This window comes from Littorina saxatilis, linkage group LG16 (assembly GCF_037325665.1).
Source record: "Littorina saxatilis isolate snail1 linkage group LG16, US_GU_Lsax_2.0, whole genome shotgun sequence".
Taxonomy (NCBI): Eukaryota; Metazoa; Mollusca; class Gastropoda; order Littorinimorpha; family Littorinidae; genus Littorina; species Littorina saxatilis.
The window spans coordinates 27203519-27221096 of NC_090260.1; positions in this window are offsets into that span (position 1 = coordinate 27203519).

Genomic DNA, 17578 nt, shown 5'->3' on the forward strand with positions numbered 1-17578 from the left:
ACACACACACTCACACACTGACGCACACCGTCACACACACACGGCACACACACACACACACACACACACACGCACACACACATATGCGAATGAGCATCACTGACAAGCGACTAAACACCTTTCTTTCTCTTTTCTACTTGTTTTTGTGTGTGGACGTATACGTGTGTGAATCCCGTTTTGATTTTAAGTATGTACATGAAAGTCGCAAAAAAACATCGAGGGGAGACAAGCTGCAGCATACGCGTGTTAATTTTGTAAGTATTAACCGGAGTTGCTCCCCATTCACTACTCGAGCAGTTTCGGTGAGCGCATTTTGAAGTGCCTGCATAAACGTGCTTCAAAACACCCGTGTCACTCAATGTACGAAAAGAGTTGACCATACAATTGCCGCTCTGGTCAGAGAAGCTTGATTCGAGGAGTTTTTATTGTCACTGCATAGCTGCTCTTTTTTCGCCCACCTATTCAGTGCTGCTCTCACGTTTTTCACCTCTAGCCCCCAGTCTCGACGAAATACCACGCGATACCGGGCGATGGACGGAGCTGTAACCCTAACTTAATGTCCTCTCCGTTTAAACTTGCCCGTACACACACACTGACACACACACAGACACACACACATACACACACACACACACACACACACTGACACCGACACACACTCACTCACACACACACACACTCACTCACACACACACACACACACACACACACACACACACACTGACACCGACACACACTCACTCACACACACACTCACTCACTCACACACACACACACTCATTCACTTGCACACGCACACACACTCACTCACTCACACACACAAACACTCACTCACACACACACACACACACTGACACCGACACACACTCACTCACACACACACACACTCACTCACACACACACACACACACACACACACGAATTGAACGCTTGTTTTTGGACACAAATGAACACTCCTATGACGAACTTAATTTCTCCTTTTGAAACATTGAATAACGTTTGATTTATAACTGCAACGATCCATAATTTCCCATGAAATATCTGAAGTATGTTGGTTAAATATTCGGGAAGTTTCAAAACAATCCAACAAGTCAGTGCTAAAGTGCAGCGTTTTTTGTCATGATACCTCTAACAAAAATGACGCAAAAGTCCCGTTTTTGACCGCTCTTGCGATTGACACCTTCATCAGTAGGAATACGACAGCACACGAAATGCGCAAGGTAGCTAAACAAAACATATTGTCATCATTTTCACGAGTTTTCATTCACAAGCATCTGGGAAATAAATGTCATGTTCCCCGGGGAATAAATGCCCAGTTACCATAGTTACAGAAAGCAGGTTACATGGATATTCAAAACCAAACCCAATAGAAACGCTCGGGAGTTCATCGGCTCACAGGTAAGAGGGAAAACAAGAGAAAAGCGACTCACTCATCTTTGCTTTCTGCTATTCCTTGCTCTCGATTCGTCGCACGTTTAATCCACATATCAGCTAAGAGATGTCACGAACCGAGACAGTGCCGCAAACAAGCAACTCTTCGAAACAGCGGGGCAATCCCATCGCAAGTAAATGCAAAATGTAGGTCATTCTTTGCAATGAAACGCCGCTGTCGGCCCAAAGTCGAAGACGCGTACTGCTGGATTCACACACCATTCAGTTAGTCGGAACCTACAGAACTTTTCTTCCTCAAACCTGACATACTTGTCTCAACATGTCATCAAATTAATACACAGATCTCCTTGACTCGCTTTCACTTGTACTTGTAGCGCTTTCACTCTCGCGCCTGCCTTCAGTGATTGCAACAGCGTGGTGGGGCCCCAAAAACGGTATTTTCAAAACCAAACTCGCGTTTCAACTCATGGCTCCCTCTGTTGATGATGCAATTATTTTCGCGCTACCAAAATGATGACAAAAACGATGTTTGATGGGTTGTTGTCAGACAAGCTTTTTTTGTCGGTCCTCGGAGGGCATATCGACTTTTGTTTCATATTTATTGACCGCGGCCTTCGGCCTTGGTCAATAAATATGAAACAAAAGACGATATGCTCCCCCTCGGACGACAAAAAAGCTGGTCTGTCAACAACCCATCAAACATCTTATAATGTTAAGAGTTACCAGGGGCGGATCAGTTCATTTTATGGGGGGGGTTTCCAAAAGTATATTGTGAAGATATGGGTGTGAAGGCGCGAAGCGCCGAGCCGACGGCGCAAAGCGCCTAGCTTGCTAGGGGGGTCCGGGGGCATGCCCCCCCGGAAAATTTTGTAAAAAAGGATGCAAAATGGTGCAATCTGGTGCATTTTGAGGATGATCATTACCAGTTTCAGGCAGCAGATTTTGTCACTGATTAATACCCCAAAAAAACACCATTTAAAAAAAATTTTTTTGGCTGGGGGGGGGTTTCCGGAAACCCCTGAAACCCCCCCCTCGTCCGCCCCTGGTTACGGATAATTGGTTTGACTTTCTTTTGGTATGTGAAAGTTTCAAAGTTTTGACTTTAGTGATTTTTTTCCCGATTTTACATTCGGCTCTTCTGCTTTCGTCTGGTTGATTTTGAGGGTACCTTTATTTGAGCGGCAGTCTTTTAACCCGAAAGGGGATCCTGATGGTTAAGTGAACAAGTTCTGATGAAATGACACTGAAATTAATGCTTTTATTTGGGTTCGAAATTTGTTGCAATAATTGTTTGGTCAAAACTGGGCTGGAAGCTCACAACAAGGAAATGTGTCATAGCACTCTGCTCTTAGTTGCGTTAGGCTTTATCCGGAGCTACAAAATATAAAAGTATCCTGGGAGGGGGGGGGGGGGGGGTTGGGAGGAGGTCGAGATTTGAAAAACAGACAGCATATCGGGAGGCTAAGTTGGACAGCAAATTCAGCCGTTTGGGGTGTCAATGATTATGACAGGTGAAAAAAACATGAAGATCTGAGTTACACCTCACAGGAGTAGGGACAGCAAACAACAAATGCAGCCCCGGCTACAAGCACGCACCGATTTGGACTGAGTGGACTGAGTGTTTTCCTGAACGCACGTGCAACATGCTGCGTGCAAATGTTGCATTGCTCCCGGCCTTGGCGACACAAAGTTCAACTCTGGCCCAGTGCGTTTGGGTGTGGTGGGCGAGTCCATTTTGGCGCACGAGGTGACAGAGCCTGACTTACATTGGTGCAAATTTTCTTTTGTTTTACATTTCTCCCCGCAAGCGTCATGTCATGACTCTAAATGCCAACGCCAAGTGGTTTTTTTCAACTGTGGTACACACACACCAACAGCAAGCAACGACATTGACTGAGGTGACTGCAACAAACTCCCCCTTTGGTTACAAAATAGACACATATAATTTGACGAAGGCCGGGTGGAGGTGATGTTTGGAGTGGAAGGGGGGGGGGGGGGTGTGGCAAGGACCCGGATGTCACCACGTTCAGCGTTCTTTCTTAGTTTGCCACCGTTGGAAGCAGACATACGGTGACAACAAGACAGATTTCGAGATGCCTCTGTGTCCCAGTTGCCGTAACAGATTACCTGGTAAGCAAATGAACTTCCTAAAACTATTGTTCTTTCTAGTTATCATAACCCCTTGTAGCATTTCGTGCATTTTGTTGTTTTAATAGACATGTTACACAAACTGAAACGAAAGAAGGGGACACAGAAAAAATTGTTCATCTCACACGTGGTGGTGGCCATTTATGGTCAAATTTGTTTTGGAGACTTGACAGCCCCGAAGAACCAATCTCGCCCCCCTCCCTCTCAAGAAACAAAAGATACGAAAACAAAGATTGAAACGGTATACCTTTCTGTAACTTAATTGAGTCGTTTGTGGTGCTGAATTTGACTTAGAATCTGTTCAGGTGTCTGTTTTGCAAGTTGCCCTTTCTCCAAAACTTTGTTGCATACTATTTCGTTTATGTCTGATAACGCTTAAGCCCCCACCCCCCCTCCCTGAATTATGAGCAAACGGGAGAACAGGGAGGGAGTGTGTGGGTATGTGTGTGTGTGTGTGTGTGTGTGTGTGGGGGGGGGGGGGGGGTCATAGTCTTGAACCGCTTTTGCGCTGTAAATTCTTCAATAAGATATCTTCAATAAAAAATGTCAATATGAAATGCACGAAACAATTTCTAAGACAAAGAGTAAACAAATCGGAAAACATCAATTTCTACCGATGCCGTTGATAAGCATCACGTGACTTTCAGCGAGATCAGAGAACCGTCCCCGTACGAATCCCATTTCAAGTTCTCGGTCGACCCGAGCCTTATTTATAGTAGTTTTTAATATAAAAAAACTTGCCAATTCCTGGGATCGTCTCAACAGTACTAGTTCTAAAATTAAGTGGTAGCCAAACTTGCTTGATTTAAATTGTTACAAATCTGAGGTAAGTATTGCTACCGCTCTCAGTCAAACTTTGTTCTGTTGAGTGGATTGCCAAATTTGGAGACACAAAATTGAAACTACACCAAACTTATGCAGTTTCAAATTAACTTGCCAATTCCTGGGATCGTCTCAACAGTACGAGTTCTAAAATTAAGTGGTAGCCAAACTTGCTCAATTTAAGCCCTCAAGATAGTTACCCATGGGGACAGTCGAATCATACAGTATACCTAATTCAATATTAAACAAAGTGAATTGAAACCAGCAATTATAGGCAAGATTAGGGCAATATTTCCCGTGGATGAATGCGTGCGTTCCATTGATGAATTTTGCGCGACCTAGCTCTTGACAGCGAAGGGGTTACTTTTTGCAGTCATGAGTTTAGCAAATATTTTCATAGTTGTGAGTGAACTTCAGTTCTTCCAACATTCTACAAAGTTTCGAGTCTAGTAGTAGGTAGAAAATTGGTCCGACATGTTTCCTTTCCTCCGAAATGTGTTCCATTATATTACACCTCCGAAATGGTCATTGGGACGATTGCTTTTCCATCTAGTGAATTGCTCTGAACCTAGCTGTAACTGCTTTCTTCAGATCACCAATGATTTAGTGGGCGTTTGTGTACACCAAGACATTCAGATAACACAAAAGGTAAAAGTCTGGAGGGTTTAAATCTGAGGTAAGTATTGCTACCGCTCTCTGTCAAACTACGTTCTGTTGAGTCGATTGCCAAATTTGGAAACTTTCTTTGAAACTACACCAAAGTCAGTTACAAATAAACTTGCCAATTTCAGGGATCGTCTCAACAGTACGAGTTTTTAGATTAAGTGGTAGCCAAACTTGCTCGATTTAAGCCTTCAAGATTGTTACCTTTGGGGAAAATCGAATCACATGGTGTACCTTATTCGATATTAGACAATCAGTGACTTGAAAAACAACAATTATAGGCAAGTTTAGGGCAATAGTTCCCATGGATGAATGCGTGCGTTTCACTGAATTTTGTTCAACATTGCACTTGACAGCGAAGGTTGTCATTGGAACGAATGCTTTCCTATCTAGTGATTACTCTGAACCTAGCTGTAACTATTTTCTTCAGATCACCAATGATTTAGGGGGTGAAGGGGTGTACGTTTGCGTATACCAAGACATTCAGATAACATTAAAGGTAAACGTCTGGAGGGTTTAAATCTCAGGTAATTATCCCTACCGCTCTCTGTCAAACTACGTTCTGTTGAGTCGATTGCCAAATTTGGAAACTTTCTTTGAAACTACACCAAAGTCAATTTCAAATAAACTTGCCAATTTCAGAGATTGCCTCAGCAGCACGAGTTTTAAAATTAAGTGATAGCCAAACTTGCTCGATTTAAACCCTCAAGATTGTTACAGTATACTTCAATATTTGACAATCAGTGACTTGAAAACAGCAGTTATAGGCAAGATAGGGACAATATTTCCCATATATGAATGTGTGCATTTCAATGATGAATTTTGCGCAACATTGCACTTGACAGCAAAGGCGTTAATTATTCCAGTCAAATGAGTTGACAAAATATTTTCATAGTTGTTGTGCATAAACTTCAGTTCTTCCACCACCACTCTACAAAGATTCAAGTCGAGTAGTAGGTAGAAGTGTTGGACATTTTTCCTTTTCTCCAAAATGTGTTCCATTAAATTACACCTCCAAAATTGTCATTGGCACGAATGCTTTTCTATCTAGTGATTGCCCTGAACCTATCTGTAACTGCTTTCTTGAGGTCACCGATGATCTAAGGGGTTTCGAAGGTGGTGACTTAGTGTATATACCAATGCAGACATTTGGCTAGATAATATAAATGGTTAAAGTCCACAGGGTTTAAATCAGGTAATCTGAGGTAAGTATTGCTACTGCTCTTTGTCAAACTACGTACTGTTGAGTCGATCGCCGAATTCGAAAACTTTTTTTAAAGGTCCTTGTCTAAATTTGTATACAGAAATCGGCATTTGACCTTTGAAATACTGAGTCTATTCCCTACAAATATCAAAACTACACCCCCATTCGATCAGGAAGGACGAAGCCAGGGTAGCCGATTGAAAACGCAAAATCAAGTGCACACACATATCAGAATATGCACCAACAACTGTGTGCGTATGTTTTCTTTTACATTTGTTTCAAACAGGACACTCCCAAAAAAGAAACAAACTAAAAAGCAATCAAAAATGTCAGCACTCTTACTTTGATTGGCACACCATTTAAAGTGCATGATTTCCTGAGCTTTTTGCTTGACAGATTCGACAAAAGTTTCTCAGTGTCAGCCATAAATAGTTAACCTTATTAAAATACCGTTTGTTTGAATTTCTTGCTATACCGAGACTCTACAAGTGACAAAACTTAACTTTCCTTGATTGTGGAGTTTTAAGCACCGACACTCATTGGCACTGTTATTTTCCAGAATAATGCTACTAGTCGTGTAACGCACGATATCGTTGAAATGCCAAACGTGTTTAGCTTTTGCTGTTCTTTGGCAGGCTTAAGTTGTTTTTTGGTGGCATAATTCAGTGCCGTGCGCTTTATCTCTAACCAAAAGCAAATTGAAGAGAGAAATTCAAGTTTTACTCCCTCACAGCAAAGCCACCAACAGAAAAAAAGCTTCATGTACTTCCTAAAATCTATGGCTGGCAAACGGTTCGCCCGCTCCGCCGGGGGCGACGCCAGACCCGAGCAAGGTCATCTACACCCTACCCCCCACCCGCCACACCCCACTCCCCTGCCTCATCGTTCTCTACACTGCCCTCCCCTGGGGTGTTACCCCGACTTTAGATGAGATATATACAAGTGTATGCGTATTTAGGTGCTATCAGTCATAAATTTGCAACTTATGGCAGAACCAAGGTCTTTTACGTGCCGCTGTGGAAAATGTGTATTACACGCAGGGTGGGTGTGTCAGTTTTTTTCCATTTAAACGTATCATTTTAACAGACAATAAATTGTTGTTGTAAATATCACTGCCCTTGTCTAATCAAAGCCTTTTTGTTTCTTTCTTAGATGGGAGGAGAGTGCGCTGGAAGGAGGTCAGTTTGCGTGCGAAAGTTGCGCGAATGGAGTTGCGAATGAGGCGACTGAGTGAGCGCGTGCGTGCGGAGTGCCGTCCTTTGCGGGAAATAGGGAGGGATGAGAGTGGTGGCTGGGAGTGGATGAGGCTGTATGTGAGAGAGGATGAGAGGAGAGTAAGGCGTGCGGAAGAGAGGCTGCGAGTGAATGAGGCGGGGTTAGAGGAGAGGAGGGTGGTACAGTGGACGCCGCTTAATAAAACCGCGGTTAATAGAGCCAGCCGCTTATAAAAGCCGATTTCAGACGGTCCGGATTTATCACTATATCTTATGTATTAGAAAAAGCCGGTTAATAAAACCAACCCGCCGCTTATTAAAACCAGTTTTCTCAGAGAAATCACGTAGTTTGTGACTAAAACTCACATTATCTTGTTCTGATGTGGAAGACGACCAACAAACAAACACTCATAAAATCGTTCTTCTCTGACGAGTAATGGTTCGTGACGGTGACAGTGAAATTATTGATGTACCGAAGTGATCAAAGTACACGTACATGTACATAATTAAAACAAAAGTTCAACATCCTTCGTGAAGTTTTGTTTAGATTCAAACAAGTGTAAATGACGAAAGAAAGTGACTGAGTGACGTAAACAAGAGATTTTTTTTTTCGAAAATGACGTATTCCTGGACCGCCGGTTAATAAATCCGCCGCTTATTAAAGCCATTTTTCGTCGGTCCAGAAGTGGTTTTATTAAGCGGCGACCACTGTAGTGGCGGCGAGGGAGGAGGCGCTTAGGGAGCGGGAGGAGGGACTGAGGGGGCGGGAGAGGGAGATGCGAGAGGATGAGAGGGATGGGAAGTATTTAGACCAGAGGGAGCGGAGGGTGGCAGCTAGGGAGGCAGAGGTTGGGGAGGAAAGGAGGGTGGTACGGGGACGGGGACGGGAGCGTAGTTTGGTAGGGAGGATAGCTAGGGAGGCAGAGGTTTGGGGGGAAAGGAGGGTGGTACGGGGACGGGGACGGGAGCGTAGTTTTGTAAGTCAGGTTAGGCGGAGGGAGCTGGCTCTGGGGGGCCAGGTTTCAGTGCAGCAGTCGCCGCCTTCGTCGCCACAACCACAACCATTAGCGCCACCACCACCACTGCCACCACCACCGCCGCCACCACATCCGCCGCCACCTCCACCACCTCCTGGTGGCGTTGGTGATGGTGGTGGTGGAGATGGAGGAGGTGACATTAATGGCGGCGTGGTTGGTGATGGTGGTGGTGGTGGTGGTGGTGATGGTGATGGTGATGGTGATGATGATGATAATTTTCATTACAATTTTCAGATTTTTAATGACCAAAGTCATTAATTAATGTTTAAGCCTCCAAGCTGAAATGCAATATTAAAGTCCGGCCTTCGTCGAAGATTGCTTGGCCAACATTTCAATCAATTTGATTGAAAAATGAGGGTGTGACAGTGTGGGGGGGTGTTTTGTATGTTTTTGTTTACATTTATCATTGATTTGTGGTTGTGTTAATTACATCACTTACCAGAGTTTTCTCTCCAAACGGCTCACATGCTTTAATCAAAGCTTGAGCAGCTGTCTCGCTTGTAGATGTTTGTGTTCTTGTGCGCTCTGTGGTGTGCAATGTACCTGACCAAAATTTGCTTCGCAGTGACCTTTTCGCAGGACTGCAGTTCACTTGTGCGCACAACTCTTCAGGCGGCAGTTGAACAGCGTCAGTAAAATCTGCAGTCAATCGGTGTAAATGCACGTTAACAGCAAGCTGCAACCGAGCGTTCCCTTCCAATGTTTCTATCTCAGCCCTTCAAATGGTTCACATACTCGTTACTGGTTTGCATAAACCCCAACCGGAAATCGACATTTTTTTTGGAGACAGTTTCGTACTCAAGATTTGGATTTTTTAAATTCTTTCATTTTTTGTATGACACTCGTATCCAGTTGTTCAAGTCGACTTGAACTTATTTTCTGTTATCTTTTAAATGTTGTCGTTGTCGTCGCCGTCGTTGTCGTCCTTGTTGTTGATGTCCTTGTTGTTGTTGTCCTTGTATTTGTATTGTTGTAGATAATGGATACTGTCGGACGATAGGTAAAGAAGTTACTATTGGTTTTGAATTGACAGTTGTGATTTTTGACCTTAGGCCAAAAAAAAAGTTGTATGTTTCTGGTAACATGGCTACAAAAAATAGGGTAGGTAGGTAGGGATTTTGTGTGTGTGTGTGGTCAGGATAGAAAAATAACTAGACGGTGACGCAAAGAGACGGGACTTACTATGCAAAGAGAAAGACAACACATTACAAAATAAATGAGACAAAAGGGATGCGGGGTTATCCCCCTTGTGTCGTTTGCCATCTGTTACTTTCGTTTTGACGCTTTTTTTTTCTTTTGTTTTTTACAAATGCAATAAAAAAAAAGTCTAGGGTCGGCGGGAAAAAAACTAGTCACAAGACACTGCTCTATGGTGATCAGTCATGCCAACGTTACAGTCACAAGACAGTGCTCTATGCTGATCAGTCATGCCAACGTTAGTTACATTAAGTCTGTTGTAAGGCATCGGCCTGTCCCTCATCCCCCTTACCCTCCCCGGCACTGGAGCTACCGGCTTAACCAGCCTGTGCTGGCCATCTGTTAAGGGATCCTCAGGCAAAGAGGGACCTGCGCTGTCCTGCCGCTCTCCTGCAGTCTTTGCGTGCCAGTAGGCGTCCAGATCGGACAGGTCCGGTTAGCTCTTCACCCTGTGGTTAGTGTCCGAGACATAGATGTTTTCATCATCGGTGATTGGTCAGATCCGACAGGTCTGGAGTGAAGCTCATCCTCCTGGGGTTAATGGGCGTGACATAGAAGTCTTCATCATCCTTGTCTGTCCAGATCCTACAGGTCTGGAGTAAAGTTGATCTTCCTTGGGTTAATTGCACGTGACCAGGAAGCCCTCGTCATCCTGGTCTGATTGGCAACACCCGGCAGTTCTGGAATGAAGTTCATCCTGGGGTTAATAGGTGTGACCAGGAAGTCCTCGTCATCCCTGTCCGCGATTGGCTGGCTAGGCCGCCACGTCCCCCGCTCCTCTCCCCCTCCTCCATCGTCTCCTGACCCGACTTTCTAGGGGTCTCTTTCTTGGTGGCAGCCCCCCCCTTTGCCAATTTCGTTGTCTGAAGAGTCTCAGCTTCTGTCTAAAACGAAATCATCAAAGTCTCATTGAAATGGTGAACAATCTGAGGGTTATTAAATTTGCCTTGCCTGAAAAGAAATCACCAAACGCTCATGCATTCAAGCGGTTGAGGCACTTTCAAGAATTTTGAACAGTTAATGGGTGATAACATTGCTTTGGCTGAAAGAAATCATCAAAGGCTCATGGAGGTCAGCATTCCATTAAAAAGTGGTGAAAACTGTGGAGAGAGACAAGGTGGAAAAGAGTTTGAAGTATGGGGAAAGTCAGCCTCAAGTTGGGCATGTTTCGGTGCTACTTGCTACTCTTACAGGGCCGTTTCAAGTTCGTCTGATGATATGCAAACTTCTGAAATCACTTTGACTTGCCTTGCTGTGTGGAGGGTTACACACACACACAAACAGATGAAACATACAGATAAAAAGCTTGCTTGCTTCTAAATGACCTTCCAGGTTTCAAAGGATGCCAGAAAACCACCAATGACTTAAGTTATTTTAAGTATGGAGCTTGACACGTGAACTGAGAAAGACAACAAATTGCATCGGTCTCGAATATGAGCTGAAGAGACAATCACAAATATTACAAACCAACCAACCATTGGATCGATCTCGAATAGCAATATTAGCTGAAGAGACAATCACAAATATTACAAACCAACCAACCAACCCATTGGATCGATCTCGAATAGCAATATTAGCTGAAGAGACAATCACAAATATTACAAACCAACCAACCAACCCATTGGATCGATCTCGAATAGCAATATTAGCTGAAGAGACAATCACAAATATTACCAACCCAACCAACCAACCCATTGGATCGATCTCGAATAGCAATATTAGCTGAAGAGACAATCACAAATATTACAAACCAACCAACCAACCCATTGGATCGATCTCGAATAGCAATATTAGCTGAAGAGACAATCACAAATATTACCAACCCAACCAACCCATTGGATCGATCTCGAATAGCAATATTAGCTGAAGAAACGATCACAAATATTACAAACCAACCAACCAACCCATTGGATCGATCTCGAATAGCAATATTAGCTGAAGAGACAATCACAAATATTACAAACCAACCAACCAACCCATTGGATTGATCTCGAATAGCAATATTAGCTGAAGAAACGATCACAAATATTACAAACCAACCAACCAACCCATTGGATTGATCTCGAATAGCAATATTAGCTGAAGAGACAATCCCAAATATTACAAACCAACCAACCAACCCATTGGATCGATCTCGAATTGCAATATGAGCTGAAGAGACAATCACTTAGAAAATTATTAGAAGTATCTGAAAGTCATTGGTTACATTTAAGGAATATTTAGATGTTGAAATTATATTTTTAACTATGAAGATATATTACTTATGATGAAACCACCTTCCAACTTTTTGAGTTCCCATGTCTGGAAGTGGGGTTTCTCTCTTTTTGATGGCATGATGTTCTGAGAGAGATGGCACCGGCTTCGGGTGGCTAGAACATGGGGATTAAAGTGCTAATTCAGGGGCACTTTTCCTACCTCCCCTTCAGAGCTGCCATGCTTTAAGTGTTTTAGTTTGTTTTTTCCTCAAGTCTTTAGTTTAGCTAATAGTTATGACCTCGCTGTTATGTTATGTTATGACCGATGTTTTTTTTATCGAAGTTGTGTATAAGAAAAGAAGTGTTAGTGTTAGTGAAAGTGAAGAAAAGGTAATAAATGTTTAAAGGTAAATTACAGTGTGTTGCCTTGACGACTGTGTAGTAGTGAAAGTTGTTTGAGTGTTGATGTCGTGAAGAGTAAAACTCAGTCTTTGTAGAGTAGACTTTTTTCTAAGAAATCTCTTTTCCCGAACCCGACCTTATGTTCACTTAATACATTCCGGCGAAGTGACGAGGTTTAAATAAAATTGGCAATACGACTACTTGTAGTATTGGCAAGGTTTACAAATATTACAAACCAACCAACCAACCCATTGGATCGATCTCGAATTGCAATATTAGCTGAAGAAACGATCACAAATATTACCAACCCAACCAACCAACCCATTGGATCGATCTCGAATTGCAATATTAGCTGAAGGGACGATCACAAATATTACCGACCCAACCAACCAACCAATTGGATCGATCTCGAATAGCAATATTAGCTGAAGAGACAATCACAAATTACCAACCCAACCAACCAACCCATTGGATCGATCTCGAATTGCAATATGAACTGAAGACAATCACAAATCCCGCAGTGGGGCACTGCGGTTATGAAATTAAAGGCCCCTCCTGTTTTTGGAACCGCAGGAGCTTTCTAGTTTGCTGTTAGGTAGATTTTTGGTTCCTCTTTCCTGTCATGCTCTCTTTTTCTTCATGAATTCTTTTCTTTTTTCTGCCTTCTTGCTCATTCACCTGTATTTTTTCCAAAAATCTCTTCTCTTGCCGCTTGTCTCGCGATTCATGTATAGTTTAATCTGTTAGTGTTCTGATGTAAGTCCAGCAGTAGATAGGTTAAGCCTATTTTAACATACTGGAAACTGGTAATCTTCCAGTAGGTATTAATTTAGTTTTACTAAAGCCTGCTGGGACACAAGTAATGGGTTAGTGCATTTGTAAACAGGAATCGCTTGACAAGTGGCCCCCTTCATCCCCCCCTTCCTCGTCCTGATATGGCTCCGCGTAGTCGGCTGGACGTTAAGCAACAAATAAACAAACAAACAAACAAAAGGCCCTAGACAAACCAGATGAGCGACTACTTGCTCTTGATTTAGTATGTCTTGACACCTGTCCGTGACGCACTGTTGATCCTGCTGGGGTAATGACTGTTACAATTTTTGAAATCAGTTCGTGAGAAGCATTACGCAGGTCAGTAAAACACTCTATGAACGTGTCATCTTGGGTAAGTGTCTTTAACTTATTTGCACACGCCGACAGTTCTTCCAGTCTAGCTGAAATTCTTTCCTTCAGAGATTGTAGCACCTCTATATCTTTTTCCTCTTTGCATAGTTCAGTAGAGACTGTTGACAACAATTTGTCGAGATGAGTTCTCAAGCTAGTCAAATTTGCTTGGTTAATACTGATAGCATGACTCAGTCCCTTTTCAGTCAAAGTTCTTTCTCGTTTGGACCGAATTTCAATGCTATCTCTATCTGCGATTTCTTCAACAGAAGATAGTTCTTCCCGGTCTAAAATGCTGTGCTGAGCACCTAGCACGGGTGAGGGGTCCTCCTCAAAGCTTAAAAGATCAAAATCTTCACAATGCTCCTTTTTAGCCATACTTTAAACAACATGAGACACGTTATGGTAAAACGACAATAATGTTCTTCAATAAAACGCAAGTTTTAAAGGACTTTGCATACGAGAGCCATCAGTCAGCCTTACTTAGGCTAGAACATTCCAAACTTAAGCAGACCAGGTTAGGGGTCTGGTTACTATACATGAGTACGCTCTGGTCTGATCAACTTAATGTTGAGTAGAAACCCGCTGTGGTTAAGGGATTATAAAGCTTATACATAATACCTATTACTTGTCTAGGAAAGGGAGTCTATGGAGACTAAGTTTTTTTTTACTGTGAGTGCACATGTATCTTAAGGAAGGCAGAACCTACGTCACAGACTCGCTTGCAGGAGGTACAAAGGAATAACTCGAAAGAAGAAAATTTATGGTTGTTTATTTTAGCTAACTATCCAGCCACCATTTCTATAAACTTAAATTCGTTTCGATGTTCTAATATTCGGTAAAAAACTTTGCGCCATCAGGCAGGAACTGTTCCTCATGAACACACAAATCCGTGGAAATCACAAGAATAAACACAGCGGGTTCGCTACAAACAAAAAAGCGACCTCCTCTCTCCAGACCCAGAGACGTACTAACGTAAAAAGAACAGTTTATCCTCGACATCGACTTGATATGTTAATGAGGCTAAACACCGAAAACTATTCAAAACTAACATTTGAACACACCCAAACAACGCTGCTATAGCAGGTTCGAAAACGTTATGGCAAAAAGATATAGACAACATACCGAAATAAATACACCCAAACTACGCTCGATACCTAAAAACATGGACTGCACGGATCATGACAAGCCAAAACAGGGTCGCCTGTTCATAACTGTGGAAAAGAGCAGTCATAGCCGCTCAACACGTGCTAACTAAAACTGTGCCAAGTTGGTCAAAAATACAAGGTGAGCGTTACTCAAGTCTTGTGACCTTCGTGCATCCAGAAAACATAACAAACTACGATGCTTCGTCGAGCACACGTACGTCACGCAAATAACACGTGGACGAAAACAAAACAGTCACACACGAAACCTGCCGTGAGCAACGGCAGGCACAACCACCATCGCCAACGCCACCACCATCACCGCCATCACCAACGCCACCCTCACCACCACGACCACCCCGTCGCAATATAACCTTGAACGGTTGAAAACGACGTTAAACACCAAAAAAAGGAAAACCACGACCAGGAGGTGGTGGCGGAGGTGGCGGCGGAGGTGGTGGTGGTGGCGGCGGTGGTGGTGGTGGTGGTGGTGGCGGCGGTGGGGGTGGCGCTAATGGTTGTGGTTGTGGCGACGGAGGCGGCGACTGCTGCACTGAAACCTGGCCACCCCCCAGAGCCCTCTCCCTCCGCCTAAGCTGACCCATCATCCCTACCACACTACCTCCCGTTCCAGTACCACCCTCCTTTCCCCCCGAACCTCTGCCTCCCTAGCTGCCACCCTCCGTTCCCTCTGGTCTAAATACGCTGCACGAGCCTTAAGGGCATTCTTCATATCCCTCTCATCCTCTACCACCCACCTTTCCCGCTCCCTAAGCCCCTCCTCCCGCACCCTAAGGGCCTCCTCCCTCGCCGCCAGCACCTCCCTCCTCGCCTCCTCATCCTCACGCAGACCGCAACACGGTGGCCTAGTGGTAAGGCGTCCGCCCAGTGAGCGGGAGGTCGTGGGTTCGAACCCCGGCCGGGTCATACCTAAGACTTTAAAATTGGCAATCTAGTGGCTGCTCCGCCTGGCGTCTGGCATTATGGGGTTAGTGCTAGGACTGGTTGGTCCGGTGTCAGAATAATGTGACTGGGTGAGACATGAAGCCTGTGCTGCGACTTCTGTCTTGTGTGTGGCGCACGTTTTTTGTCAAAGCAGCACCGCCCTGATATGGCCCTTCGTGGTCGGCTGGGCGTTAAGCAAACAAACAAAATCCTCACGCAGTCTCTCTTCCGCACACCTTATACGCCTCTCATGCTCTCGCACATCCTTTCTCAGCCATTCCCACCCACCAGTTTCCCGCAACGGACGGCACTCCACACGCACACGCTCACTGAGTCGCATCAGCCGCAGCTTCATTCGCTCCACTTTCGCACTTAAACTAACCTCTTTCCATCTCACTCTCCTCCCTGTCCTCTCTCCATCAAAGACAGAAATAAGAAGGCTTTGATTAGACAAGGGCAGTGATATTTCCAACAACAACAATTTATAGTCCATTAAAATGATACGTTTAAATGTGAAAAAAAATTGACACACCCACCCTGCCTGTAATACACATGTTCCACAGCGGCACGTAAAAGACCTTGGTCGTTCTGCCATAAGTAGCAATTTTATGGCTACAGATACCACCTAAATACGCATACACCCCCCGCGGGTTAAGGGGAGTCCCATATTGGTTGGGACGAGAAAGAATTTACCCGATGCTAACCAGCATGTCATAAGAGGCGACTAACAGGTTCTGTTTCTCCTTTTACCCTTGTTAAGTGTTTCTTGTATAGAATATAGTCAATGTTTGCAAAGATTTTAGTCAAGCAGTATGTAAGAAATGTTACGTCCTTTGTACTGGAAACTTGCATTCTCCCAGTAAGGTCATATATTGTACTACGTTGCAAGCCCCTGGCCCTGGAGCAATTTTTTGATTAGTGCTTTTGTGAACAAGAAACAATTAACAAGTGGCTCTATCCCATCTCCCCCCTTTCCCCTATCCCATCTCCCCCCTTCCCCCGTCGCGATATAACCTTGAATGGTTGAAAACGACGTTAAACACACCTGCACGGTTGGCCTAGTGGTAAGGCGTCCGCCCCGTGATCGGGAGGTCGTGGGTTCGAACCCCGGCCGGGTCATACCTAAGACTTTAAAATTGGCAATCTAGTGGCTGCTCTGTCTGGCATTATGGGGTTAGTGCTAGGACTGGTTGGTCCGGTGTCAGAATAATGTGACTGGGTGAGACATGAAGTCTGTGCTGCGCACGTTAAAATGTCAAAGCAGCTCCGCCCTGATATGGCCCTTCGTGGTCGGCTGGGCGTTAAGCAAACAAACAAAAAATCTAAAGTCGGGGTAAAACCCAGGAACATGCCCTTTATGACTTTGCTGTGAGGGAGTAAAACTTGAATTTATCTCTTCTTAATCTTAAGACTTGTACGAGTCCATCCCCGAATTTGGCAAGTTTATTTGAAAATGACTTGTGTAATTTAAAAAAGTTTTCAAATTCGGCGATCGACTCAACAGAACGAAGTTTGACATTGAGTGGTAGCAATACTTAAGTACCTGATTTAAACTCTGTAGACTTTAACCGTTTATATTATCTGAATGTCTGCATGGGTATGATTATACATAGTCATCCGCTTGGGAACCCCCTAGATCATCGGTGACCTGAAGAAAACAGTTACAGCTAGGTTCAGGGCAATCACTAGATAGGACAGCATTCCTGCCATTGACAATTTCAGGTGTAATTTGGAACACTTTGGAGAAAAGGTAAATGTCGAACCATTCTACCCACTAGATTCAAGTCCTTCAGCCTTCTCTTTTTATAAACAACCATAAGATTAAAGTTTCTAAACCGTCGCGATATAACCTTGAATGGTTGAAAACGACGTTAAACACCAAATAAAGAAAGAAAGAAAGTTTCTAAACAAGTCAAGTTTCTTGGTCTGATTTTTGACAGCAACCTTACTTTTTTACCCCACATCAAATATTTAAGAACCAAATGTCAAAAGGGTCTTAACGTTCTCAAAGTTATAAGTCACACGGATTGGGGGCCTGACAGAGCAACAT